The sequence below is a fragment of the Poecilia mexicana genome, unplaced genomic scaffold (assembly GCF_051168715.1).
Source record: "Poecilia mexicana isolate PSO_F unplaced genomic scaffold, ASM5116871v1 scaffold_13, whole genome shotgun sequence".
Classification (NCBI taxonomy): domain Eukaryota; kingdom Metazoa; phylum Chordata; class Actinopteri; order Cyprinodontiformes; family Poeciliidae; genus Poecilia; species Poecilia mexicana.
This window is the reverse complement of record NW_028263382.1, coordinates 2,056,465-2,084,336: the sequence shown is the minus strand read 5'-3', so window position 1 is coordinate 2,084,336 and position 27,872 is coordinate 2,056,465. Positions and strand designations below refer to the sequence as shown.

The window sequence follows — 27,872 nt, the reverse complement described above, 5'->3', positions numbered from 1 at the left end:
TTTTTTGTATGCAAGAGACTCAGTTTTGTATGTGTGAGAGTTGTCACGGAAGAGGCGGGGCATAATTTGGAGATCAGATCGCGCATGCGTTGATACTACAGTGACGTTAGCTTCAAATCGGCTATTGGAGCTCCACGGTGCAAGCGGCGTTTAGCTCAAGGTTAATCAGATTTATGTACGCTAACTTCGGCCAGCCGTTCTCTACTGCTCCCTCCTCAAGCGCTTGGAGGAATTATTCCGGTTCTAAGACAGCTTACTCTGGCTCTAATGCCGGTTATAAGGGCACTTTTGTCCTAAACGGCCCCTCATAGTCTTGGGTTTCTGTTCACATGAGCCATGAAAACGTATCCTTGCTTCCTTAATAACACATTCAAGTCAAGTCAAAGTTTATTTATGTAGCACATTTACAACAACTTCGATTAACCAAAGTGCTTCACAATAACATCACAGGTAGAGAAATTATGAAACAGAAAATAAATTTAAGCTTGGTAAAAAACAATAGGACAATTAAAAAATTGGCAGAAAATAACAAAAACTAATAAAAAAAAACAAGACATACTTAATTTCAGCTGCAGCGATTCTCCCCCAATACTCAATAATCTGGAAACTATTGTACATGTGTGACCACTTAAGCTGAAATACATAAGTAATAATGCCAGTATAGTCCATGTCTAATGACTGAGTCAATTATGCATTGTTTTCTGTCCTGGCAATTTGAATAAATAATACAATGCTATTTGGTATATTGCTTCCTCCAAGATCAGGACCGAAAGCTTCAGTTACAAATTTAGGTTTCAGCCAATATATCAAACCTATTTATGCTTAGAGCTACTAGAACAGCTTTGAAAATCATTGTAGATATGAAAACACAAAATAGACTGAAAAGTGTTCAACACAGAGACAGAAAGGTCAAAAAACCACACACACCCTCACACCTGAAGACTGTAGAAGGAAACCAGAGTCTCCAGAGTGAACACATGAATGAGAACATGGAGAACATGCAAAGGTAAAGGTAATTTTATTTATATAGCACATTTTCAGCAATAAGGTAATACAAAGTGCTCCATGTAGGAAGACCTCAGACTGGGAATCAAATCCAGGACCTTCTTGCTGTAAGGCAACAAGTAAACATTCCACTGTGTTAAATCCTCACCAACATCCTCCGTTCTTTCTTTTCCAGATACCATGAAAAGTAAAATAAGATTTTCCAGCTGATCATTATTTCCTCTCTGCCATGTAGGTAAGGCGTTCCTCTCCATTAAATACAGGGACTCAACAATATGCTATGCGGTTAAATGGTTGAACAGGCAGTTAAAGGGAGACACAATGACACAACGTTTTCTTAGAATGTCACCATAACAATTTCCATCAGCATTCATGATTAATTCGAAGCAGCATTTAAAATAACAGCAAATTTCAGTTTTGATCATGATACACAGAAACAGCATGGTTTTCCAGTTCATCTGGATTGTTTGACACAGTGCAGTGTAAAAGCACTGAGGAGTTTCAACCAAAATGTTGAAACTTTGGTTCCCAATCAAACTGAGTCTACCGGATTATCATGTGTGAGAACACCTTCAATGTCCTTCTTTCTATGATGTAATTGACCCTGTAAATGTTGTGTTTAACCCTGTCTCTCTCTCCTAAACAAAGCTCCTGGCTGAGCTTTTCTGGTCTCATAAATGATTGTTTATGAGACCATAAACGATCCCAAGATGCCAAATCTGTGTAAAATCACTGCCTAAGTGACAAGAAACGTTTGGAGATACACTTGAGCCAACTTAGGAAAGGAATAGCTCCCTTTAAACAGAAAAAAAATCTACAGCACAAATCTGGTTCAGCCAACTAATAACCTAAATATATACAAGTTGTATTTGCTCATTTCAAATTAACTTTAAATTTAAATTTTGCATAAAAGCAAACAACAAATAATTTATTTTCGTATAATTCAAAATTGATCCAAGCAGCATTGGGTTAATATTAATTAGTAAATGAGTAAATAAAATCTGTCATTATTTGTAGCTCAAAGTGTGCTACATTGCAGCAATATTTTGTAAAGATAAAACCCACAATAAAATATATTTGCAGTGAAATTGAAATGTATGAAAACAGTGTTGAACCTAACTTGTTATGCTGCCGATGAAACTGTTAAACAGCTGGAGTATGTTTTTATCCATAATATTTCTAAACTCTTCAAAGAAAACTGTTATCTGTCTGTCTACCTTTAATGTCCACTTGTTCCATGCCTCCCTTCCCTCGGCTTAGTTGTTTTCCATATTTGCTCTGTCTGTCTGTCTGTCTGTCTGTCTGTCTGTATGTCAGATTATCAGCAGTCCTCATTTAGCACATCCACTGAGCCAGACATACTATCTTTGCTTTCACGCCCTTCTGTCAGGTCACAGCTCAAGAAAATCACCTTTGGCCAATACCCTTCCAACGCCCACTTTTGTCAGCAGTACAAAGTTGATTTTATTTCCCCAACATCCCACTGATCTCTTTCAAAATCAACCCTGGATAGAAGAGGGAGGGGACACAGAGGTGTCAGCCAGCCAGTCGAACAACCAGGCAGCCAGTTCACCAGCCAAACAAGGCTTTTTTTCTTTGGTTGTCTGTAATGCCCATCTGCTGGAAGCAGCATTATATGCAATATCCAATTCAATCCCTTCCCTCAACCTTCCCGAAAGCTTTCAGCCACATTTTAGCACACAAAAGCTGCTGCTCCATCCTTTGTAGCCTGAGCTCCTTTTAAGAAGGTGAAGGTGTAGAGGTGAATCAATAGTGTCCTGGCTCTCAATCTCTCTGGCCTGCTACAGAGGGATTTTTGGTTGGGAGGGAGAAGGAGGGAAGTGGAAGGAGGTGGGATGTTTTTGTCATTCATAAGCTTTGCTGACAAATCCTTGACATCATTTGGAGGATTGTATCGATAAGTTGTTCCCTGGGCTGCGGAAGACAAATCAAAATGATTTGCTGAGCATTTTGTTGTGGTATGGAGGGGGGTGACGGTAGTGGGGGCAGGAGGGTGGGTCACTACAGGTTTGCTGTGGGTGAAAGATTGATGGTGTCCAGAACAAAGATGATGCTGCCAGCCACAGCTGTGACATTGGCAACTAAAGGTGTCTGCACTGCAAAGTAGTTCAAAGTTCATCCAAAGACAAGGGGTGTGTGTTAGTGGTGACTCATCAGAGTCCAAGCTGCAGCTGTTCCTGATATTCAACCCTTCAGTAAAAACCTGCCAAACACACTCAGGTTATCTTCACAAACCAGAGACAAATCAGAAAACTTTAACTGTCTTCTAGCATCAAGGGACACTTAGTGGCCTTAAACACATCCAAATGTATGCCAACTTTCACACACGACCCAAAGTACATTCATCTCTTATAAATATGCCTCCTCACACAGATCTGTGTTTATGTATTCTTGGTTGGAGCTGCTCCGGAGGGAAGAAAAGACTTGGATTTCCTGCCTGCTGTTTAGACAGTTGTTGGCTTAAGCATTGAATGGCAAATCTCTTAATCTCCCCCTCTTAATAAGAAAAACATGAGACTGTCTGATAATTTCACACACATTTCCATCTGTTTTAAGACATAGAAAATCATTCAACACCACTGGTGTATGGGATTGGGTAATTAAAAATGGAAAAAAAAAAACATGCTCTTGTTAGTTTCTGGCATAAAAAGTGGACGTTCTTCTGTTGAGCTGTAGAATTAGACGGTCACAATGTTTCAGTGTTTCACAGATAAGTTGTTTGGTTGAAGGAAGGTGGCTTGTCATATGACTTAGCTTGGTCCATGTTTGGGAGCTGTGAAAGGTAAAATATGTAGTAGGTGTTAGACATCTGTTCAGAGAACTAGATAATTCCGGTAATGTCATTATTGCTTAATATTAAAGTCGTTAAAGTGACAGTAGTAGCTCCACTGGTTTGAGCCCCCATCTGTGTCTGTCATTGTGTACTTGGGCAAAACACTTGATCCTCCTTACCCGCTGGTGGTGGTCAGAGAGCCCAGCAGGTGGCACCACTGCATGGCACCCTGGCCTCTCTCAAAATGCCCCATGGTAGTTATGGCTATTATCTAGTAGCTCAGCACCATCAGTGAGTGAATGTGTGTGTATGTAATTCTGATGTCATTTGCATTTATTATTGAATATAACTTATAAGTCTCAAAATGAACATAAATCAATTTTTCTCAGTCATTGAGCTATGATTTACTATTGCTGGGTTTCAGATGACGTAGAACAGTGATTCTTGAGAATAGGGACAAAACAGGTCCTATGGATAAAGCATGAAATTTGAATAAAATATACACAAAATATATTTTTTTCAAATATCTAACTAAACTAACCTGGGTCATGTGAGCACAACAATGTATATTTTTCTTTTTTTTGCTGAATATTTTTTTATTTTAAACATTGTAGTCGGTGGATGATGCCTGTAAAAGCCCTTGTCCAGGAGCAGAACTCAATACATTCTTATAGTTTAAAACAATTAAAGAAATACTAAAATTATATATTATGACAATTAAGTATAAGTAGTCATATAAATAATTATAAAAGTATCGATAAATTGAATTAAAAATAATTTTTAGATATTTTCCAACTCCGTTGAAATTTGTCCTTAGTTTTTGTCAACACCGTCAGAAATGAAAAGAATGTAAAAAAATCAGGCATTATTGGGGGGCACCAGAACTTCTGAGGACCCCATGACGTTGTCTTTTCTCTTCCTTTGCTAGGAGGGCTAGTTAGCTCCGGTTAGCTTAAGTTATTCTTTAGTTTTTTCTTCTGTTTTATTCCTAAGTTGTTTGTCACAACCATGATGTGTCAACTCCATAACTGACAATTTACAAAACTTTGATGAAATTTTGCGAAATAAAAGCTTAATTTTGGTATAATGTAAAGATTTCATGGACCTGACGAGCTACAATATGGCCTCCTTCAGAATAACATCATATAAATTGAGGTAGTTTGGCATTTCGTCAACTCCGTCAGATGTCAACTCCGTCAGAGTTTTTCTGACTCTTTCAGTGAAATTGTTGTCAAATCTCACTTAATTGTGCAACTAATTCATTTTAATGTATTTTACATGAATTGCATTACTTCACATGTACCAAGTTTTTCATTTTACTCACTAGTTTGTCACCACCTTCAGTTCTGTGTCAACTCCGTCATGCACTGTCAACTCCATCAGATGGACTTTTTCTTGTTTTTTGTTTTAAATAATATTTATTTTATTTCTTGAGAAGCATTTGTCTGTAAATTGAGTAAAAATATCACTAATGGGGTATTTTAAAAATCATTTTAGATTTATTTTTGTCAGATGGTGATGACAAAGTTTTGGGTCAAGTCGATTAAAAATGTAATTTTAAAAAAAAAATTATCGCAACTGGGAGCCTGTACCTTAGCATCTTCATATTTTCTAAACATTATTTGTCATATTTGCATACATAAGGTTGAGAAATAATTAAAAAAAAATATGGGAAAATTAAAACCCATTTTGTCCCTATTCTCAAGAATCACTGAGAACCGACATCACACAATGCAGATGGAGGGCCGGAAGTAAATGCAGCCCATTTATTTCTGTTGATCCAACATCAAAATGCCTAAAGTCTGTGTCCTATATGGTTGTTCCAACCATTCTAATAGAGAGAAAGATAAATGTTATTTTAGTGTTTCGAAGATAGTTGGAAACGAGGGAGTTAATTTTAAAAAACATACCAAAAAAGAGGAAAAAGAAAGTGGATCAACAATCTACAGCTAAAAACAGGCAGTGTGAAAACTAAATTCCAGAGTTTGCACCCACCACCTTCTAACAGGTTACCATGGCACCGTTTAAATTGTATTTTCAGATATTTTATTGGACAGTTATTTAATGGTTGACCTGCACTGGACCTGAATCCAGCGTTCTACAGCGACTCAACATTAACATACAACTCCAGCATGAATTTTGTTTACAGAAGCTAAATAAATTATTTACTGGGAGATCCAGGCTCATAGAAATAACATGGGTTAGTGCTTTGTTAGCGGTAGCATCATTATCATAGACTAATTACTTAAAATAGCACAATTCACTACTCACCCGGCAGAAACAAGTTGACAGTCATTTAATGCTTCTGTAGTGCTATAGAAATGCATAATTCCACACAAATAGTTTCCAGGTGAGAAGTTCCGGTTCTTAAGGTGGGCGTGGTGTATATAAGGAGCTGCGGCTTTCATTCAGGATGTGTCGTCTTTGTTCTCCCACTGTGTGGTTCGCGTCCTGTGAATTCTGGCAGCGAAAAGCAACAAATCGCTGGCTGGTGCATGTTGCGCTGATATCCTGGTGGTTCTCTCTCCCTGCACTTTAGCTGATCTTGGTCAGAAAATCTAAATTGAAGTGTGATCATCGGTAACGCCACTGCGCTGCGCTCCTTCTCTTCCTCGTTCTGCGAGTGTGTGTGTGTGTGCGTGTGTTTGTGGATCGGCAGGTAAGAAATTAACGCTCATCTAAGCTTCAGTTTGTTCCAGTTTTATTTAAAATGGTGACTAATTAATTTTTGCAGGTCCCCCACAGTTGGACCATTGCTGCTCTGTCTGCATTAGTCTCCCGGATCTGTCCGTTTGCTTTCATCTCCCGGATTTCTGCACAATCGTTTTAAAGTTGGACTGCGGCGGCGCCATCCGCCTTCATTGAAGCGTGTTTGGGGTGTGGCATCAGCGAGCCCATTCCACCTCCTACTGTGGCGTAGCAAGAGGGCCACGCCTGGTCCTGATGTTTTAACTTGTCTTGTCTATTGTTAATTTCTATTTCGTTACTTATTTTGTTTACAGCCCTTTTTGTTCTTTATTTAGCCGGGCTGATGGTTTTTCTCTTTAGGTTTAAGATTGTTATATTGGTTAACTGTTTTTGTTTGTTTGCAGTTGCTGAGGTCCGGTGACTGTGTCTTCCTCTTCTACGTGCTGTGAGTTTGGGTTGTTTCACTGCGTCTGGTATTAAAGGTTTTTTTTGGTTTGGTGGATGTCGTCCCCATAGCGCCCCCTCCGGCCAGTAACCTCAGCTACTGCAGCTTTTCTACTTTCTTTGACTTCCTTTGTTTTTCATTCTTAAACTGGTTTTAAAAAGAAACGGCTTAAAGGCAATAATGAGAGCCATTTCTTTATGAAAATGTTTTTTGTTTATGATAACAATATTTATGTTTCAACAGAATCTGAATTATTAAATCCAGTGCTTAAGATTAGGAGCTAACATGTCATAAACATCCATGATACGAGCAACTACATCAAGACAATGGTTTAAAAAGGAACTGAACATTGAAAATACCTTTTCTTAAACAGATTGACTTGTAAGAGTCTCTGAAGTTTCCAGTGTTTTAAAGGAAACGGTTTTATGTATATAGATTTATTCTTCTTTTACCTCACATAAATCTGAAGATTTGAAACAGAAAACCTTTTGTTTTGAACACATTTTTTCTTGTTCTAAGTCTTTATTGAAAAAATGTGTCTCATTTCAAGTAATGTTGAAACATTACTTGAAATGAGACACATTTTTTCTTGTTCTAAGTCTTTATTGAAGTTCAAAACAAAAGGTACACATTGTACAACAGCTGAAAATCTGAAGAATTAAAAGTAGCAGCCCACTTTGGTTTGTTTTGGAACATGATAGGGTGACGGTGACGTCATCGGCCAAAATTATAACTTTTAATATCTCGAAAACAAAAGCTGCACAAACGACAGTTTTAACTGCACAAACGGAGCACTAACGAACTAGCCCACTTTGGTTTGTTTTGGCGCAAGATGGGGTGACGGTGAACTCTAGATGACCTAAAAAATAATTTTTAATATCTCAGAAACCAAAACTGCACAAACGAAAATTTTAACGGCACAAACCTGCACAAACGGAGCACTAACGAACTAGCCCACTTTGGTTTGTTTTGGAACATGATGGGGTGACGGTGATGTCATCGGCCAAAATTATAACTTTTAATATCTCAGACGAAAGCTGCACAAATGAAAATTTCAACGGCACAAACCTGCACAAATGGAGCACTAACGAACTAGCCCACTTTGGTTTGTTTTGGCGCAACATGGGGTGACGGTGAACTCTAGATGACCTAAAAAATAATTTTTAATATCTCAGAAACCAAAACTGCACAAACGAAAATTTTAACAGCACAAACCTGCACAAACGGAGCACTAACCATTCAGACTATTTGCTGAATTTTTTGACGTGGGTGGGGTGTCAGCTTCACACAGCTGCCTCTCAGTAGACCTGACATAGGGTCCCTCCATCATTTCCCCAAACTGATGGGTAATGTTTGCACAACACCTGTTTGAACCAGCTCTAAGGTATTTTTGTGAAAGGAAGGCAGTGGCCCACTTGTATGACCCAGAATGTTGAATGATTTTCCACTGTTGATTGTGCCGTCAAAAAGGAGAAGTAAAAGCACGAATCAAGAAAGTCATTAAGTGAAGATGCTTACTTGAGAGGGGTGAAGAAATCTAGGCAAAACTTTGCTAATACTGTATATGGTGAACAAGAATCTTAAAGTGTGTGCTCAGAGGTTTGAGTTAAAGATTCTGGGTTTCCTTCCACATGCTTCTCATAGCAAAGGTTCTGTAAAGTTTCCATCTGTAATAGTTCTTTAGACTGCTGCACAAAGATGTCATATCACCATGACCGTGATGAAAACTGAATAAATCTACAAACAGGTAGAAGCTATGAAATAACTTGATATAAAGCTCAAAAATGTCAATTTGACATAATATCTACCCACGCCCTTTAAAAGTTGGAATAAAATGTTAAGCAATAACTTTGTATTTTCTGAATAAAACAAGGCTATTATGAAAATGCCAAATTAAATATTGCTTACCAACACATTATCCATTCAGAGTAGCTGAAGTGGGTTATAAAAGAGGACTCAGAACTGGTCTAAGTGAGGAGCCATTTGGGAGCTGGACTCCCGGTCACCGCTGGCTACCTCAGTAAAAATATCCTGCCTGCCTTTCTCATTCCACCTCAATGTATTTCAGTGCACTTGAATTATCCTGAGAAAACAAAATCACACAAAGGAAGTCTCAACATTAAGCTTGATTTAAGTGTTAAACTACAAATTCCTAGGGATGCAGAAGGTCCAGGGTGAGAATATAAGTGAAATTTTTCCAAATCATTTAAATTTATGATCTAAACAGAATTATTGTTTTCTGCTTTGTAAGATCCATTGTGTTTGTTATGTATATCTCAGAACTAACAGAATTTCCCTGTTAAACAAAAAAATTCAAGATGACCTTTCCCCTTCAAAAATAATGACAATATTACAGTGTGAGAGACAGAAACCTTCTGGCCAAGGTCAGAGATACTGCAGGAGTGGATAAGGAGATCATCAAAGGGGGAATGTGTGTGTGTGTGTGTTGGGGGGTAGACTGCTCAGCCTCCTCACCCTCACCCCATTGTTGTGCCCTCTATCCTCTTGTGCATTCAACTGCAATTCCACTTCAATTTTTATCAACCTTCTGCTTACCTCAAGGAGATAGGATTCAAACCCTGACACGAATTAGCCCCAAAGATTGACTTGATACAGGCACACCCAGGGGGCACGCTACAAAAAAGAAGGCCCACTCCTGCTTCCCCTGGCTTTCATTGCAGCTTTTTTCCTCCTGCTTCCATTTTTGCCCTCTGTAATATGCATATTTCTGCCTCTGCTCCTTTGCAGGTTCCGACATCCCCTGCTCTGTCCTCTTCTGCCTCCTCTTGTTTTTTTTTTGTTTCTCCATCAGAGTTCCTTCGCTCTGCCTGTCAGCTGTCGGAGTGACGCTGCACCTTCTGTTTCAGTGTGATGGACAGCAGCGCAGCTTCTGATGGAGTCATTTGCTTAGGAAAACAGATTGGCATCAAAAGGTAGGAGACTTTTGTGTTGCCAAGTGATTGCATGACGAAGAGGTTGGAAAGCAGGGAGGGTATTTCATTTTCACTCATTACAGAGTTCCAATGCAGACAGATCTCCTCTGGTTAAGAGGTCATCAGCAAAGTCACAATAAGTCAGAGGATACACTACTGGAAGAAAAACCAGCAAAAAAAATCATTCACACACCTGAGCCTTCTTATGTTGAGAGGTTAAATTTATGAGCCTTGTTGCTCACATACCTTTTTAGCACTTCCACCAATTTTTCTTTAGGACTGAAATTAGGACTTTATGATGGCCAATCTAAAACATTAAATATGTTCCATCATTTTCGGTACACCCTTGTCCCTTAGTGGGGTCGGGAGGGTTGCTGGTGCCTATCTCCAGCTCCTTAAATATGTTGTTCTACCAATTTGTAACTAATATGGTGGTAAAATTAGGATGATACTCCGTTATTGTCATCATCATTGGTTCTCTTTGTGAATATCATGAAGGCCAGTAATCGGCATGACGTTCATACTTGTGGATGATTGTTTAAAACAGATGAATGTGCCATTTTTTCACATCTGGGGCCTCATGCATAAAGCGTGCGTGCGCGCGCACAAAAAAATGTGCGGTTCCATATTTTACGCACAAGTCGGCATGTATAAAAATATACTTTGCATCAAGGTTTGCGTAAATATACGCACACTTTTTCGCTGGCGTGAAAATGTGCGGCAGCCACGCAAACTTTTTCTGTAGACAATATCAAACCACAAAGCGTCAAAGCTCACCTAAATGCACTGAAGTCTGACTACATTCTGTTATTTAGATCAAGAAGCACCAAACTGATGTTTTTCATGATTTTAAAATTGTATTGTTTAAACGTAACCGATGAAACTGAACTGCATTTATCCTCAGACAATAAGCTACACTGTAAAAAAAAAAAGTCAGTAAATTTCACGATAAAAATGGTCAAATACAACAGTTTCTGACCGTAAAATCCGAAGTATTTTATTACCGTAGAAAATACATGGAACCACCGTCAGTCAACAGTGTAAATAATCTGTAAATTTCATGGTAAAAAAGTTACAGTTGCTGACTTTTAATATAAAAAGCACTTATTTACTGTAGAAAATACATGGAATTACAATAACTCCATAAACATATATTGCAGGTGATTTTGAAATGTAGAAAACAGAGAAATCTATTGTAAAAATCTAAGTAATTATAAAATTAATCAAAAATAAAATTGTAATATTGCCTGCAGCTAGTTACCTTAAAATTAATGGAATTAATCAGCAAACATTCCAAATTTTGCTGATGTCTTTTTTTAAAGGTTCTGTTGGCTCTAGTGGCCTTTATTCGAAAGTCATTTGACAGGAAGGAGGGTTATGAGAGAGGGGAAGACGTGGCAAATGTTGCCAGGCTGGGAATTGAACCTGCAACCACCGTCCTAAGTACTAAAGCCTTGCTGATGTTTATATTGTTGAAGAAGATTTTAGGTTATAATATTTCTTAAGAAAACTCTTTGGCTCGATCTTCTTCAATCCCAGGTTCTCCCGGCGGACCACGTGTAGCCACACAAAAACGAGTGCAGACGTCACAGAATTACAGAGTTTAATCCAATAGAAGACAACGCATAAAATTACAACAGAAACTGCAGAACAACAGAGACATACATTCATTTGCCTGAGACAAATGGAAAAGAAGAAGGAAGAAAGAAAGAAAGAAAAGCAAAGACATCTTTGGAGAATTGCGTGAGCAAATCTAATTTGTTACTTCTGTGTAGAAAGTTTTATAGTGAAGGCGTATTCTTATCTTTAATTTATTCAAATAAGGCGTATCTTTGCTCATCCAACCAGGAGCTATCTCTGACCCTCTCTAAAGCCAGGAATTCATTCTATTTTACGGCTTTTCACAGATGAGTGTGAAAAACTTCTCCTGTTTTGTTTCCCACACAGACATATGGCAGTTCAAAATATCTTAGCAAGCCATCTGCTTTAACTACAGGTAACAAAGGTCAATAGGCCAGAATAAGTTACTGATTTTTAAAACTATAATTAGGCTATTTCAATCAAGACATGTTAAATTTCAAAATTAGCATATTTTAAATTTATTTTCTTAACAATATCTATGATGTAAACCATAAACCAGACTGCAAAAGTAATTTACATAGATTAGAATGCTGGTGTGATACTTTGGTTTGCTTTTTAATAATTAAATCTATAATGACTTTGCTATATTAAACTGAAATCTCAAAGGAAGACCAGGTATCGAACTAGCAATCTACCAATTGCCGGGCAAACTCCACCATCATTATGAGAGAATTTGATTAAATGATGTATTTGGGATTATTTAATTTTAGGTTGACCATAGATTTGTCACATTTAAGACGCTTTCGCACGGAACGGAACGGAACGGTACGGTTCAAGCCCTGTTGTGTTCGCATTACACTGAGGGCGCCATAGTCATTATTTTTAAAACTATATAGTAGTGAGAGCCAGCTGTCAACGGAAAATCAACGTCTGACTAACAACCAGCGGCCAATCAGCTGCTAGTTCTAAGCAGAACCGCTTAGCTGGCACGATTGGAACCACAGCTCTTGTGGCTCTTGTGGTTCCATGGGGCCGGGTGGAACCGGTCGCAAGTTGTAATGCAAACACGCTTGGAACCGTTCCGTGCAGTGCGAAAGCGCCTTTAGAGAACTGTACGGTAGGCCCTGCTGCTTGGACGAAGGTGAAGTTGGGTAACCTAATTTTTCACTACTGTCAGCATCCTTAATTTACCAAAGGATATGGCTAATTTTACTAAGGGAAAACCAGCAGCTGTAGTTGACAGACATTTACCGTATTTTAGAAAATTTTGTGAAATACTCAGAGTTTTGGTTGACAGAAGTGGCAGAACTACGGGGGATGGGAGGCAGCATATGACTTGAGTGATCCAACCCTTTATCATGACTAGCGAGACCTGGCCCTCTCCTGTTGAGTACGATGTATGTAGCATTATGCAGAGTAGTGCCCCAGTAGATTATATAGTAGGCTGGCTCCAGTCATTGTTGACTCATGGTTGCTAAAAACTTTACAAGACCGACTTATTTTAGTGACATAGTGGGTGTAAAATATTGAATAAAATGTTGTGCCACGTGACTGGCTTCATTTTCACTCTTACATTTAACTTTATGACACATTAAATTACAAGTGAATCGTCCTTATTGGCTCCAAATGCATTCTGGGTAAAGCTTGTCACCAGTCGACTAAGTTAACGTGAGTGGAGCTCCATGAAGTGGCAAAGTGAAAAGGATGGCAAAAAGAGCAAAGAAAAGCCAAAAACTGGACGCATATTTTGTTCCTCGTCTTGGAGATGAACTGGACCGAATCACCAAAGGAGCTGGACTAGTTACAGGTACACTGATTGTATCAACCGAGCCGCCTAGCTCACAACCCCTTTTCTCTCTGTCGGTGGTACAGTGGTGATGTCAGGGACTGACGGCTGAGTTATTGTTGCGCTTTTGACAGTTCGGGTTGAGCGCGTTTTTGAGCAAAGACAGCAGTATGGTGTTTATAGTTAAGGGTTCACATTGTAGCCGCCTGGAAGAGCATCTTCCAGATCGTCCAGTTTGTGTGAACGGCGGCGCGCGCAATCCGCGCCGAGTTACAAACATCCAGAGGTGCACGAGGATGTGCATAAGGTGTGTGTAATTTTTTTACAGTGGAATTCTGGGAACCCCACAATGTAAAAAAAACTTAGATTTTACGGTAAAACGCCGGCAGCTGGGGTTGGCAAAATACCACCGTAAAAACAATTTACGGTGTTGGGAACCCAGGTTGTTGGAATGGTTCCTTTTTGCTGCTTTTTGCTTTATTTTTTTTACCACCAGAGGGTGCCAAGAGGCGGTTCCCTCCTGAGGGCGTTGTCATTGATTCCTGAATTCCTGCACAGCTGCAAATAATCAGATCATCTGGAGGAGTATATGAGGATGGAGCTCCCGACACTTCAGATCCAGAGTGTTAGCCAGTATTTGGTACTCCAGCACTTAATGCTTCTCACTGTGATCTGCTGAGGAGGATCAACACTCACAAAGCTCCAGGACCGGACAAGGTGTCAGGCAAGACGCTGAAAACCTGCGCCGACCAGCTGGCAGGAGTGTTTCTGGACATTTTCAATCTGTCCCTACAGCTCGCCCTGGTTCCTGAGTGCCTTAAGTCTTCCACCATCATCCCTGTACCGAAGAAGAGGTCCATCACCAGCCTGAACGATTACCGGCCCGTCGCTCTGACCCCAGTGATCATGAAGTGCTTTGAGAGGATTCTTCTGAGGTACATCAGAGACTTCATCCCCACAAACCTGGACAGCCTTCAGTTCGCCTACAGAGCGAACAGGTCAACAGAGGATGCTGTCTCCATCACTCTGCACACAGCCCTGACCCATCTGCAGCATCCCAACACCTACGTCAGGATGCTATTTGTAGACTTCAGCTCAGCATTTAACACCGTCATTCCAGACAAGCTGGTGCTGAAGCTACTCGAGGTGGGGCTGCCCGCTTCACTGTGCCACTGGATCAGAGACTTCCTCACCAACAGGCATCAGGTGGTGAGAATAAGTGGCTCAACATCGTCCCCACTGGTCCTCAACACAGGCACGCCGCAGGGCTGTGTGCTCAGCCCAGCTCTCTTCACCCTGTTTACACACGACTGCGTGGCCATCCACCCCACCAACACAGTCGTGAAGTACGCGGACGACACAACAGTAGTGGGTCTCATTTCAGACAACAACGAGACCCACTACAGAGAGGAGATTCTGCAGCTCACTCAGTGGTGTTCAGCCAACAACTTGGTGCTGAACACAGGGAAGACCAAGGAGGTCATTGTGGACTACAGAAGGTCCAGGAGGTCAGCTCACACTCCCCTTCTCATAGATGGAGAAGTGGTGGAACGTGTGGACAACATCAAGTTCCTGGGCCTCCACATCACGTCTGACTTCTCCTGGAACACAAACACCTCCCACCTGGTGAAGAAAACACAACAAAGGCTCTTCTTCCTCAGGAAACTGAGACGGGCTGGACTTTCCTCACGGCTGCTCGTGAACTTTTACAGGGCGATGATCGAGAGCATCCTCTGCCTCAACATGACTGTGTGGTATGGTAGCTGCACAGCACTGGAGAGGAAACAACTGACACGGGTGGTGAGAACAGCACAAGGCATTGTGGGATGCCCCCTCCCAGACCTGGACTCCATTTACACAGACCGGGTCAAGAAGAGAGCTGGATCCATAGCGATGGATTCCAGCCACCCGGGTCATAGACTGTTTGTGCCGCTGCCATCAGGCAAGCGGTACAGGAATATACGGACTACAACAAATAGACTGAGAAACAGTTTCTTCCCCACAGCCGTCAGAGCCATTACTCCCTGCCGTCCCCCCCTCCAACATATATCATAACCTCGCAGTCACACATACATATTCCTCCCCCCCCCTTTTCCCCCCCCACACAGCCAGATTGTTCTGCACTTTGCACTGTCACATTATCTGTACTTTGCCATAATTGGACCTGCTGCTACTTCTTTGGCATGGTTGAGTGCCTTTAGTTAATTTAGTTGTATATATTGTTATTATTGTTATTATTATTATTGTGTGTTTGCTTATTTATACTGTATATATTTGACCTTTTGCACGGGAGCTGCAATGGAAATTTCGTTGAATTCTGTTCAGTGACAATAAATGCTATCTATCTATCTATCTATCTATCTATCTGTTGTGGACTTCAAGTGGTATCTCTTTGTGCTTCTTCCTCAGGTTATTCCTCATGACTAGTGATGGGTAGATGAGGCGTCATGTATTGTTTCGACACATAGCAAAACTGTGTCGATTCTGCGTCACTGAATGTCCATCTGCTGGACATTAAAAATTCCTACAGGCAACGTAGTGATTTGATGACCTAGTCTATACAATAAGATTTAAGTATTTGTATTTTATTGAATATTATATATTGTATCATGTCATATCTTCAGTTAAATTTAAAATACATTTTACATACAGTCAATAAATAATGTGAACATGTATCATAAAGTGAAAATTTAAGTGAATGTGTTTGGAATGAGGATCCTTGTGGACAGTTTTTTTTCCACAAATTTTTATTTAAAAAAAAGTTTTTACAACATTTTGAAATTTAGCCTGTTACGCTTTTTTGACAAAACTTCTGCTGTAGAAAAAAATTAAGTAAACATTACATTTACAGCAAACCCTTTTTTCTTGGGGGTTGCGTTCCAAAAATACCCCATGATAGGTGAAATCCATGAAGTAGTTACCTTTATTTTTTACAGTTATTGTACAGCATAAATAAATACTCTACATTGAAACCAAATACCAAAACCAGTTTTCAGATCAGCGGATGTGCGTGTGCCTCAATCGGGCCTTAATGTGATCCGGAGTCATGCCATTAAAGTGTCTCCTCCAAGCTGCTTTGCTGTATCTACGGCAGAGCGATGGGTCTCGTCAAGTGAGCCTCTGCTCGGGTTTTGCTGCCTCTGGCCACGGTTTTTTTCCCCAGCTGGCATTCAAAGTTTCAATTTCCATCTCCTGAATTACTATTTGTATTAAATACCGTAACTTTATTGCCACTCAGGTAGAGAAGAACCGCAGAGACTGTTTTTACCAATCATACGGTCAATCAGGACGCAGAACACTGTGTAAAAAAAACTGCCCAAAAAAATCTGCGAAGCACCGATACCGTGAAAGGTGAACCACGTTATAGCGAGGAATTACTATATATTAAATAATTTATAAAAAGCAACTGAGTAATTTGTAGAATGGCTGTATATCTGAGTTCATTCTAGGTGTATCTGGGACTTCCGTTCTCATGCCTGGCCTCAATGCCTCACCATGGAAAAGGTGGATTTATTTAAATAAGACAGTTTAGTTAAACATATGCAACACTTAAACTGCAGAATAATATGAAAGTAAGTCAGTTTCAGCTCAATTTGGATTCAGATAGATCAAGTAGAAACTGACAAGAACCGGATGAAACAACAAAAATGAAAACATTTATTTTCCAACATAAGATCAAAATGGTCCCACACTGTGGAAACCTTTCGTTTGAGGCTGCTCCATAGTTGACGTTTGGCAAATGCTTTTGACAGATTGACAGATTATAAACACAGTTTGGCGCGTTAATGTCATTTAGAAACAGTTCCTGTATCGGTCACGTGACTTGCTGAAACCAATACGCGCACCAACACGGGTTTTGGTCTATGGGCAACGCGTCAGTGTTGCCGGACCCGTCACTACTTGTGATGCTAAGTTGCTAAGTCGGAGCGGCAACCGTTGTCGAGGGTGACTTGATCTAATAGTGAGGGAACCGAGTTGACCAGATCTAGCAAGCGTGAAATGAAGGAGCGACCCCAGGGAATGATGCGCATGGCGAAGTTGAGGTGACCCAATAAAGACAGGAGTTGACGTTTAGAGATGACTGGCTTGGACACGAACAAGCGAGAAGCTTCTCGAATCCAGGACAATTTGTCTGCTGGTAAGGAAGTGACCATCGAAACCGAGTCAAGGGTAATGCCGAGGAAGTCGTGCGGCGTAGCGGGTCCGCGCATTTTTTCTTCGGACAACGGCACGCCCACTCTGCGGAAAAGCTGCTGGAGCTTTGCTAAAGACGAACCAGGGAGAGGATAGGGAGGGTCAACGAGAAGAAAATCATCAAGTAAATGCAAAACTGCGGGGATCCTGGAAATGTTAATAAGTATCCATCACAGGGCTTCGGAGAGATTATCAAATAAGCTGGGGCTACTCCTGCAACCGAAAGTGAGTCTCACGGCAAAATATAAAGAACTGTTCCACTTAGCGCCCAAGAGATGCCAGTCAGAGGGATGAACTGGCATCACTTTAAAAGCGTCGGTGATATCAGCTTTGGCGAGCCACGTTCCTTGCCCTGCGATTTTAATGAGAGAGATGGCGTGGTCAACCGAGGCATAGAAGAGAGAAGAGGGGCTTGGGTATGAGACTGTAAACGCTAGGAAGAGAACCGGAGTGGGGGGCGGAGAGATCGAGGATAAGACGTTTTTTACCGGAATATTTCCGGGTGGCAACTCCAAGAGGGCTAATGCGGAACGGAGAAAAGGGGGGAGAATGAAAAGGGCCGATCATGTAACCCTTAGAAACCTCGTGTTGGAGCAGGCAGGTTATGACGTCTGGCTCATTAAGTGCAGATTGAAGGTTAGGACATATTAATGAGGGCATGGGAGGAGAACAGATGCCTATTCGAAACCCCTGAGAAAGGCCGGATAGCAGAAAATCAACTTAGAAGAGAGGCCAGTTCAGAGACTACAATTGGGGTGGAAAGATGGTTAGAAATCAGGGTCTGGAACCACGGCGCCCTCGACCCGGGGGGGAACCCTCTGGGACAGGTATACTTGGAATGGGCTCCTTTGCAGTGGCTGCACACATGGAGAAAGTTGCATTGAGGGAAGGCGCAAACTCCTTCATTAAAATTATTACAAACAGGAACATTATGAAATACCTCTATTTTCTGTCCCCGGCTATCGAAAGATCGTCTGTCGGGGCGGGTAGGGGCTGACAGGAGGGAGCGAACGGGAGCGTAGGACAGAGAGCGCTTTGGTGGCCAACTGTGGAACAGGTATGATGCACTGGGGCTTGAGTAACAGTTCTGTGTCCAGGACAGACCAATCGAGACATATGCCGGATTGGGAGAGAACTGTCGCAGCCTTAGTGGCAAACGCCTTATGATATTGATAAAATAAGTCACGGCCGTACTTGAGGTTGAGATCTGCTAAAAGGAACAAGTAGGAATCGAGTTCAATTCTACAATCTGTATAGACTGAACACAACACGTCTCGGTAAATGCTGAAAGCCGCTAGAAACTCTCAGATGTACAGATCTTTAGAGAGGTGTGGATCACTAGATTTAAAAACGGCTGTGAATCCTCTGAAGAGGCGACGCGCTGGTCGACTTCAGGGGACAGGAGAATGAGGGAGACTAAATTAACGTATTGCCCCTGGAGGATCTTAGAACGAAGCCTGGGAGAGACGAGAGTGTGCATAGGCACGTAGGACCCACCTGGATGGGGGGGAGAACACGGTGAGTTGGCCAGCGGACTGCGCCGAAAGCAGATGAACGAGCGTAAAGAAAACGCCTTATCCGAAGTGTGCCCAGGGCGGGCGTTGGAGTGCGTAAACCCAGCAGGGGAAGGCCGGGCGTCTGGATGTGCAGGGGCACGGTTGCATCGTGGCGCACTCCTGCAGGCGAGCTGAGAGGGAGGACATCGAGTGCTGGAGATGATCCATGGAGGAGGTGAGGCTTGAAGTTAGATGGAGGACGTCGGCGGAAGGTAGAGTCTAAGCTGCGGAGGTGGAGGCTATGGCTGCGGCGGCGGGGGCCCATGAAGGAGTGCTGATCATGGTGTGGGAAGGGCCTAGGCCTGGGTGGGAAGCAACTCAGAGGCACGAGTGGAAGGAGGTTGGCCCCTGCGGTGTTTGGAGGGAGGAGGGGAGGATTTTCGGGATCTTTTGCCTTGGACTTTCGGCGAGGGTGACGGTGGAGGGAGGGAGGGAGGGAGGGAGGAAGATGTGTCACCATACGGCAGGAGGGCAGCGAGGGAGGCCAGATGGGAGGGTTCGAGGCCAGGTCCCAGGGAAAGGCCTCAAGACCTCAGGAGAGACCAGGGAAGGGCAGGGCTGCGACGGGACACCAAACAATCGCTCATGCTAGCCGGGCCGATGGGAGGTGGATTAGAATCAGCTGGGCAGCAGGAAGGAGAAGTAAAGAGATCATCAGTATTGAAATCCGACATGATCGTGACGAGCGTCAGAGGTTTGCATGAAGCAGGATGTTCCGAGGTTGCTTTGTCTTTGAAGGAGCTGTTGCAGTGTGATTGGACGAGGTGTAGCTGTGGCACGTCCTGGTTGGCCAAGTGGAGGCAGGTTAATTGGTGGTGCCTGTTGATGGAAAAGTCTCCCAGCTGGAATTTAAGCCAAGGCTTCATTTTCATTGTGATGCCAGTATGTACAAAAACAGGAAAAGTAATTTTGATTTAGATTTAACTGAAACACAATTGCAATAAATAGTAGTATTTATAAAAATGTGGTCTTTGATTTAGTTATTTCAAATGTTTTCTTATCAGGGTGGATCATCCTATAGCAATTTCAATAAACTGTGTTTCTTCGTTTTTAATTTCATTTGCTGAAATTCAGTCTACATCACATTGTCTCAAATACAACCCCAACCCTGACATGAGCTGGAAACAGCTGGATTACCAAAACCAAAACCTGCTCATGACTAGAAAACAACTTCACACATCCATGTTTTTTCACAAAAGCTTTAGCATTTTTGAACACATGAAACCTGTGCACACTGAACCCAGGGCCTGTGTAGTGCTGACAACACAATACATGACAAGTCCTATTAATGAGTATAGCTACCAACTCCAACACACATTCATAACACACACACTCACACACACGCGCTCACATACACGCACACACACACTGAAAAGAACAGCTTGCAAGTGGATGTCCAGCCAGCTAGTGATTCCTCACAGATAGTATTGATCTGAAATGCTAGCCTCATTCATTACAGGCTGACTAGTAGCAGATGAGCTGAGGCTTATTGCTGAGCAGGCTGTTCTGGACTGCATAGAAAACCACAGGGGGGAATTCTAGTGACCAAGCACAAGTATTAAGGTGGGTCACGTCTCTTAGTCAGCACTATGACGTAACATTTTATTGTTGGAGGAATGTATATTTCATTATTAATACTGATTGACCAGTCATTACATTAAAATCATTTGCTATAATTCTGGGGCAGCCATGGGAGGCATTTCATGATGAGATTTTGGTGCCAGAACTTAGTTATTAATGTGAATTTGGTTTGTTTGCATTCCATCTACCACCTCCACTACCTAATTTTATAAAACTCAAACAAACAAAAGACAACCCTTAGCCTATGTTTATGACGACCGTTTATCTGATAGAAAAAAAAAAGAACCAATAAAGACCCAGGACCTCATGCATAAAGCGTGCGTGTGCACAAAAAATGTGCGGTCTCATATTTTACTCACAAGTTGGCATGTATAAAAATTTACTTTGCGTCAAGGTTTAAAAAAGTATGTGAAAACCTCGCTCAATGTAAATAGTACTTCTCAGTTTTTGTCTCAAAGGTGTAACACATTGGTCCGTGAGCTGAAGCACATGAAATGCATCTGTGGGGTTTCATTTTCACTAAAAAACGAAAACAGGGTTGGATCAGCAGATTAACTGAAACCTGCTGATTAAAAATAATCAACAGATTTCATTATTGTTTCACCTCAATTTATATGATGTTATTCTGAAGGAGGCCATATTGTAGCTCATCAGGTCCATGAAATCTTTACAGTTTACTAAAATTAAGTTTTTATTTCACAAAATTTCATCAACGTTTTGTAAATTGTCAGTTATGGTGATGACACATCATGGTTGTGACAAGCAATTTAGGAATAAAACAGAAGAAAAAAACAAAAGAATAACATAAGCTAACCAGCGCTAACTAGCCCTCTTAGTAAAGGAAGAGAAAGGAAGAGTTCATGGGGTCCTCAGAAGTTCTGGTGCCCCCCAATAATGCCTGATTTTTTTTACATTATTTTTATGTCTGACAGTGTTGACAAAAACTTGGGACAAATTTCAATGGAGTTGGAAAATATATAAAAATGATTTTTAATTTAATTTATTGAAACTGTTATAATTATTTGTATGAATATTTATACTTAATAGTCATAATATATTATCTTTGTATTCCTTTAATTGTTGTAAACTGTTATAATGTATTGAGTTCTGCACCTGGACAAGGGATTTTACAGATGTCATCCACCTACTACTATGTTTAACATATTAAAATATTCAGCAAACACCAGGAAAATATACATTGTTGTGCTCACATGACCCAGGTTAGTTTAGTCAGATATTTGAAAAATATATATTTTGTGTATATTTTATTCAAATTTTGTGCTTTATCCATAGGACCTGTTTTGTCCCTATTTTCAAGAATCACTGCTCTGATGGAGAACATCGCCAATGGAAGGATTCAGAGGGAGCGATTGATCAGAGATCATTTTGATTTGCTGGGAAATGTTGATGATGGTTTACTAGTGTTTAGATTAATCCAGACTGATCATCCTGGATCTCTGAGCAAAACTTAAAGGAGGAGCCGTGCGGTACCGGTACCGATCCAGCTGCAGCCATCCTTCAGTCGAGCCGCCCGCTTTGTAATTGTACAACTTATACACATGATTCTACTATTCAGAATAAATGTCCACTTTTCCCACTCAAAGGACCCTCTGACTCTCTGTCTTTAAATCTCGACTGAATGTGCTTCTGTTCAGACAGGCATTTATACAAAATGTATTTTTATTTTTGTGAGGGGACATTATGTGCCCTCAAAGCACCTTTTAAATAAAATATATTACTATTATAAATACTTATACTGCTTCAAACAAGGACATTGCCATGGTTATTACCCCACGTGGTGGCAGACTTCCGGGTATTTATACTAATTTAAATATATATTTATGGGTGGCAACAGGGCAGACCAGCAGCTGCGCTCTATTTCCCGCAAATTAGGATTTAGAAAGGAAAGGTGCGCGGCCACGTGCATGCCGTGCGCGCGGCTTTTTGCATCCGATTTTTTTGTGCGCCACACTTTTCTAAATTTTTTCGTACTCCAAGTTTTAGTGTCAAAACTATGCACTCTTATGCATGAGGCCCCCACTCTTTTGTGGGGTGGGTGTTATTAATGTCATGTTTGCTCCAGGCTTACTGTGGAGTTAGGGACTTAAGTTCCAGATCTTTTTTTTTTTTTTTTGGACAAACTGCACTGGTAGCTTTTAAACCTCTTTTTTGTGTGTGGTGTACTTATACAAAATGTCCTTGCATCCACCCCTTTTAACCTTTTAGCAGCATATTTAATTTATTTTTACTGACGGATTTTGTTTGGCGATTGACATGTTTTGTTTATCCAAAAACACAAATTTGAACAATAGGGCGTTCAGCCGGGATTTAAAGACAGACAGAGTCTTTGAGTGGGGAATGTGGACGTTTATTCTAAATAGTAGAATCATGTGCATAAGTTGTACATTTACAGAATAAAGACGTTTTCTGTCCAGAAAGGCACATCCACAAAGAGGCGGCTCGATGACTGCAGTTGCACCGGTACCGGTACCGCACGGCTCCTTCTTTAAGTTTTGCTCAGAGCTCCAGGATGATCAGTCTGGATTAATCTAAACACTAATAAACCATCATCAACAGAAGACAAATATGATCTCTGATGAATCGTTCCCTCTGAATCCTTCCATTGGCGATGTTCTCCATCAGAGCCAAAATGCTCCACAATGCGGCACATTTTTGCGCAGCTACGTACATACGGGATTGTCTACACACCTTAATCACCTTAAAAATAATCAAATCTGTTTGGAGTTAATCTGCTGATCCAACCCCGTTTCTTTTAGTGAGAGTTAAATTACCCCATAGATGCATTTCATGCACTTCGGCTCACAGACCGACGCGTTACATCTTTATGAGACAAAAACTGAGGAAAAGTACTATTTACGTTCGAGTGAGGTTTTCACATCCTTTTATTTTTATTTTCTTTATTTTCTGTTCATATTACTTTATTGACTGTGGATAAATGTGGTTCAGTTTCATTGTTTACTTTTAAGCAATAAAAAAATAAAACCGTGAAAAAAACATCGGGTTTGGTGCTTCTTGGTCTAAAAAACACTGAATGTCTTCAGGTTTCAGTGTATTTATGTGAGTTTTGACGCTTTGTGGTTTGATATTGTTCACAGAAAAAGTTTGCGTGGCTGCCGCACATTTTCACGCCAGCGAAAAAGTGTCTGCATATTTACGCAAACCTTGACGCAAAGTTAATTTTTATATGTGTGTGTAAAATATCGTACTGCAGATTTTTTGTGCGCATGCACGATTTATGCATGAGGCCCCTGGCCATAACGGCAGCTAGGTTTATTGCTAGTGAATCCTGGAACCCCCACTGCCAGCATGCCCAGGTGGGCCCCATATGGGGAATAGGAGGGCAGACCAGATGGGTCCCATATGGGTTTGTCCACGGGTTCCACAGTGGCCCCACATGGGTTTGCCCATGTAGGGCCCACGTAGGCTGTGGCCCTACATGGGCAAACCCATGTGGGGCCACCATGGAACCCATATGGGAGCCATATGTCTGCCCTCCTTTCCCCCATATGGGGCCCACCTAGGCATGCTGGCACCAGGTTTAGAGCATGATTCTGAAGGATTACTGAATACTTCAGACACACTTCACTCTAAAAAAGAAGAGGACAATTTTCTTCATATCTTTCCCCCTGATCAAGTTGCTAAGCCCTGGTCATTAGAGGACAGCAGGATGAGGAGGGAAGATGCAACGCCCCCACTAGCTCACAGCATGTATCTGCAAGACTTGTGCAAAGGAGCTGTTGATAATTTGTTCATCCTCTGTCCCTCTGTACAGGCTCAGGCACCAGCTTCCTAGTAAGTGGGGAAACGATGCCCAAGGCAAGGAGAACCATCTGGCAGCTCATCCCATTCTTTCCAAAGTGTTTGGAGGGAATCCCACTTTGCTGGAAGAATCCTATTTCACCTGTGAACCTGGTCCAAGGAGGCTGTGCATTAGATTGTGAGGACATAAAAGCAAAAGGTAACAAGTCCCTGCCGCCTGTAGAGTCCCTGGTTGCATTCCACCTGCATCTCACCCTGAGGTTTACCATGGTTGACTTGAGACCATTTCTTTTCTTGCAGAATAGTCTTACAACAGTCTGGGCCCTGAATGCCACCTGACTTCTGTCGACATACCAGGTGGAGCTGGAGCCACTGACAGTGAGACAGGATGTGTCATGTATCATCACCAGTGGTGGGAAGTAACGAAGTACAAGTACTTTGTTACTGTACTTAAGTACAATTTTCGTGTATCTGTACTTTACTTAAGTAGATTTAATAATGGGTACTTTCTACTTTTACTCCACTACATTTTACAATAAGTATCTGTACTTTCTACTTCACTACATTTCTACAAAACTGTCGCGTTACTCGTTACATCCAAGTCGCGTTGCTCTTTTTTTCCGTTAAAATATGAAGTTCAGGGTCTTAAGGTGGCGCCGTAATTACAAGCAGTAACGTGACTTAGTGTCTGTTGTCACCCATCGCCTCCCCCTTTACTCGCATGCGGAGCTCCAGACATGCGCAGTGGTTTTCTATGAGCGGGAGGAGATGTCTGTCTAATCGTCAGTAATATAATAGCGCTGCATAAATCATAAGATATGGTGACATGTAAAATAAGCAGCGCTTCGCTTTCACAGACGGTGGGGATTTAGTCCAACTTTTAGCGTCACTTGGAAGGAAAGCTTAAAGAAAAGTAAGATCTGTGGACGTGATGCTAGCAAAGCTAGCTGTACAGAAACACATATGTTGCATCTGTGATGAAAAAAAGTTGTCACTCATGCGCTGAATTATTGTGTGGAGGTGTTGACTGAGGTGTCGCAAATATGGGACAACGCTGTGACCAAAGTTTGCATTGATATGACATTCAGGAACGATCCGATTCTTCTGGACGGATCTTTACTGATTAAATTTATTTCAGCTCTAAGTATTTAATATCTAGGTGCTTTATGTGAATGTGGATTTTTCAGATCAATTTGAGAAGCAATTTTGATAGGTAAAACTTAATGTTTTTGTGTCACGTAGCGCGGGGTGCTGGTCTTGACTTGGTCTTGGGTAGGTGGTCTTGACTACAACTCTACTACGTGGCTCCTTGGTTGCATGTCCTCCCTCACCCACCTTCTTTCCATCCCCTTTCTGTTGGATTTCTTTCAAAATAAAAGCCACTAGTGGCAAAAAAAGTGAAGTTCATGGTATGTTAGGACAGGAGACAAGATGTTTCCATCCCTGAAATTATGATGCATAGAATCACATATTTAAGTCTAAACTATTTTACAGAGAGTAAACATAATAAAAACATGCTTTATCTGTGGTATTGTTCATTAAAATGGCACATTTCTAATGTATTAAAATTAAATACGATCGGTTCACTTAATGATATTGTATTAGGGATTAGGTAATGCATTCAGCAAGTACTTTTACTTTTAATACTTAAGTATTTTTAAATGCCAGTACTTTTTTAGTTTTACTTAAGTAGAAATGTTAATGTGGTAGTTTTACTTTTACTTAAGTACATTTTTTGAGTACTTTCTCCACCACTGATCATCACTTACCAATTATTGATGATTTATCATGTTTTAATATATGGACAATTTAAAAATGAGTGTGAATAACCATGAGAATCTATCTGCTGACATTAGTTAAAAACAGAAGCTCAGTAGTTGTATAAACTGTGATTTTGGCTCATTTTACATACTAAGTACCTCAGATATATTTTCTCTTGTTCCCATGCCATTCAGTTGTGGGTAAAGACAATGGTAATTCTTCTGCATTAAGACATTACTATACATGAAGTGAACGTGAGTGACAAATTCCACTAAAAGAGTTCCTTCTGGAGTAAGACTACAGGTGAATTGCCTGGAGGTTTCATGAAGTCTATACTAGTTTCATGCTTCAGAAGAGCACACCCAAAAACTGAGGACAGCACACCAGGAGCCATGCTGTGCATCTCATCAGTCAACTATCATTTGGAGCTTTTAACCCATATTTGACATCATGTTGACATTTACAGCAAACAAAATGCAAAGCTGTCCTCGACTCTCGTATCGGGTATTTTGAAACACATCAGTCCTCATAGAACTATGCAATAACTAAATAAAGAAAGTCTGAAAATGAACATTTTTGGTATAATTTTTCATGAGTCAGGCATGGTCTTGAAAATCAATCAATTTGGAGAAAGTTTCGAATTGTAATTAAATTTTTTGTGCATCCCATCCACATGACTTTTGAGATGCATTCATTGTTTGTTACAATATTTAGGAACTAAATTTCCAAAATAATTAAATACTAAAAAAGACAAAAAGACCCAGTTAGTCAACCAGCTTACCTTAGCTGCACCTCTTGTATTCAAACAATGGAGTCATGGAGGGTGTATTCACATCACAGTGATTAAGTGATTAATCTCCACATGTCATGCGTGCTGTAGGTAAAAGCAGATCATCAGAATCCTTGGTGACGCTCTGATAGACAATAGCAGACGGTGCCTCCAGCTTCCAGCTGCATTTCCCAACAGAGCCGGCCACAATGCTGGGCCGAGGGTCACAGAGAACTGCTCCAATTGGCAGGACCCAACCTAAAAGACATGCAACTTGGCATTTTGCTTCCAAATCATTTTCTACCCAGATTCTAGGAGGGGGGGGGGAGTTAATTATGAAATAAAAAAATGTCATTTTGAGACATAAAAGAAGAGATTGGGTAGACGAAAAGGATGAGAAGTGGGAGCCGAGGAGGCGAGTCTAACCAAGCCAGCAAATGTGCCCTCATGCCAGGGAGTCAATTTGAGGAAAGTCGTACAATGTGACATCATTTACTCAGAAAAGCCTAATTTGTCAGCATTAATATTTCACTCCCAGCGTTGCCTGTCAGTGTGCCAAAGATGACTGATCAATGTATGAAATGGCTACAGCTAATTTATTGAATATTTATGTGCAATGTCATGTGCAGGTCTGTGGCGAAATTGTTTCCAGCACAGTCCATGAACTTTCCAGAGAAAATCTAATTTTGGCTTCAATTACTATTACTACAGTGAAAAATATACTTTTTATTATCTGGTTAACAGCAGAAATGTACTTTTGACTGCAAATTTAGTTAGACACCACAAGCCACTTTACTAGGTACACCTGTTTACTCGACGTCACATGTGCCCTTTTAGGCTTTCCAGAGGACAACAACATAGACTGGCATCTAGGCATTAATATGTGCTGAAGATGATGAGGAGGTTAAAACTGAGGATTAAAATGAAAAAGGAGAGAAATTGTCTGAGTAGTTCAGAAAATAGTGATTTCTTGAAATTTTCAAACACAGTCATCTCATA

The 27,872-nt window shown here is 41.0% G+C and overlaps 1 pseudogene; it reads right to left on the bottom strand.

Moving 5' to 3' along the window:
• Window positions 1–17,140: 17,140 nt before the first annotated feature.
• LOC148155656 (uncharacterized) lies at window positions 17,141–19,247 on the bottom strand (annotated as a pseudogene).
• Between the last annotated feature and the right edge of the window lie 8,625 nt (window positions 19,248–27,872).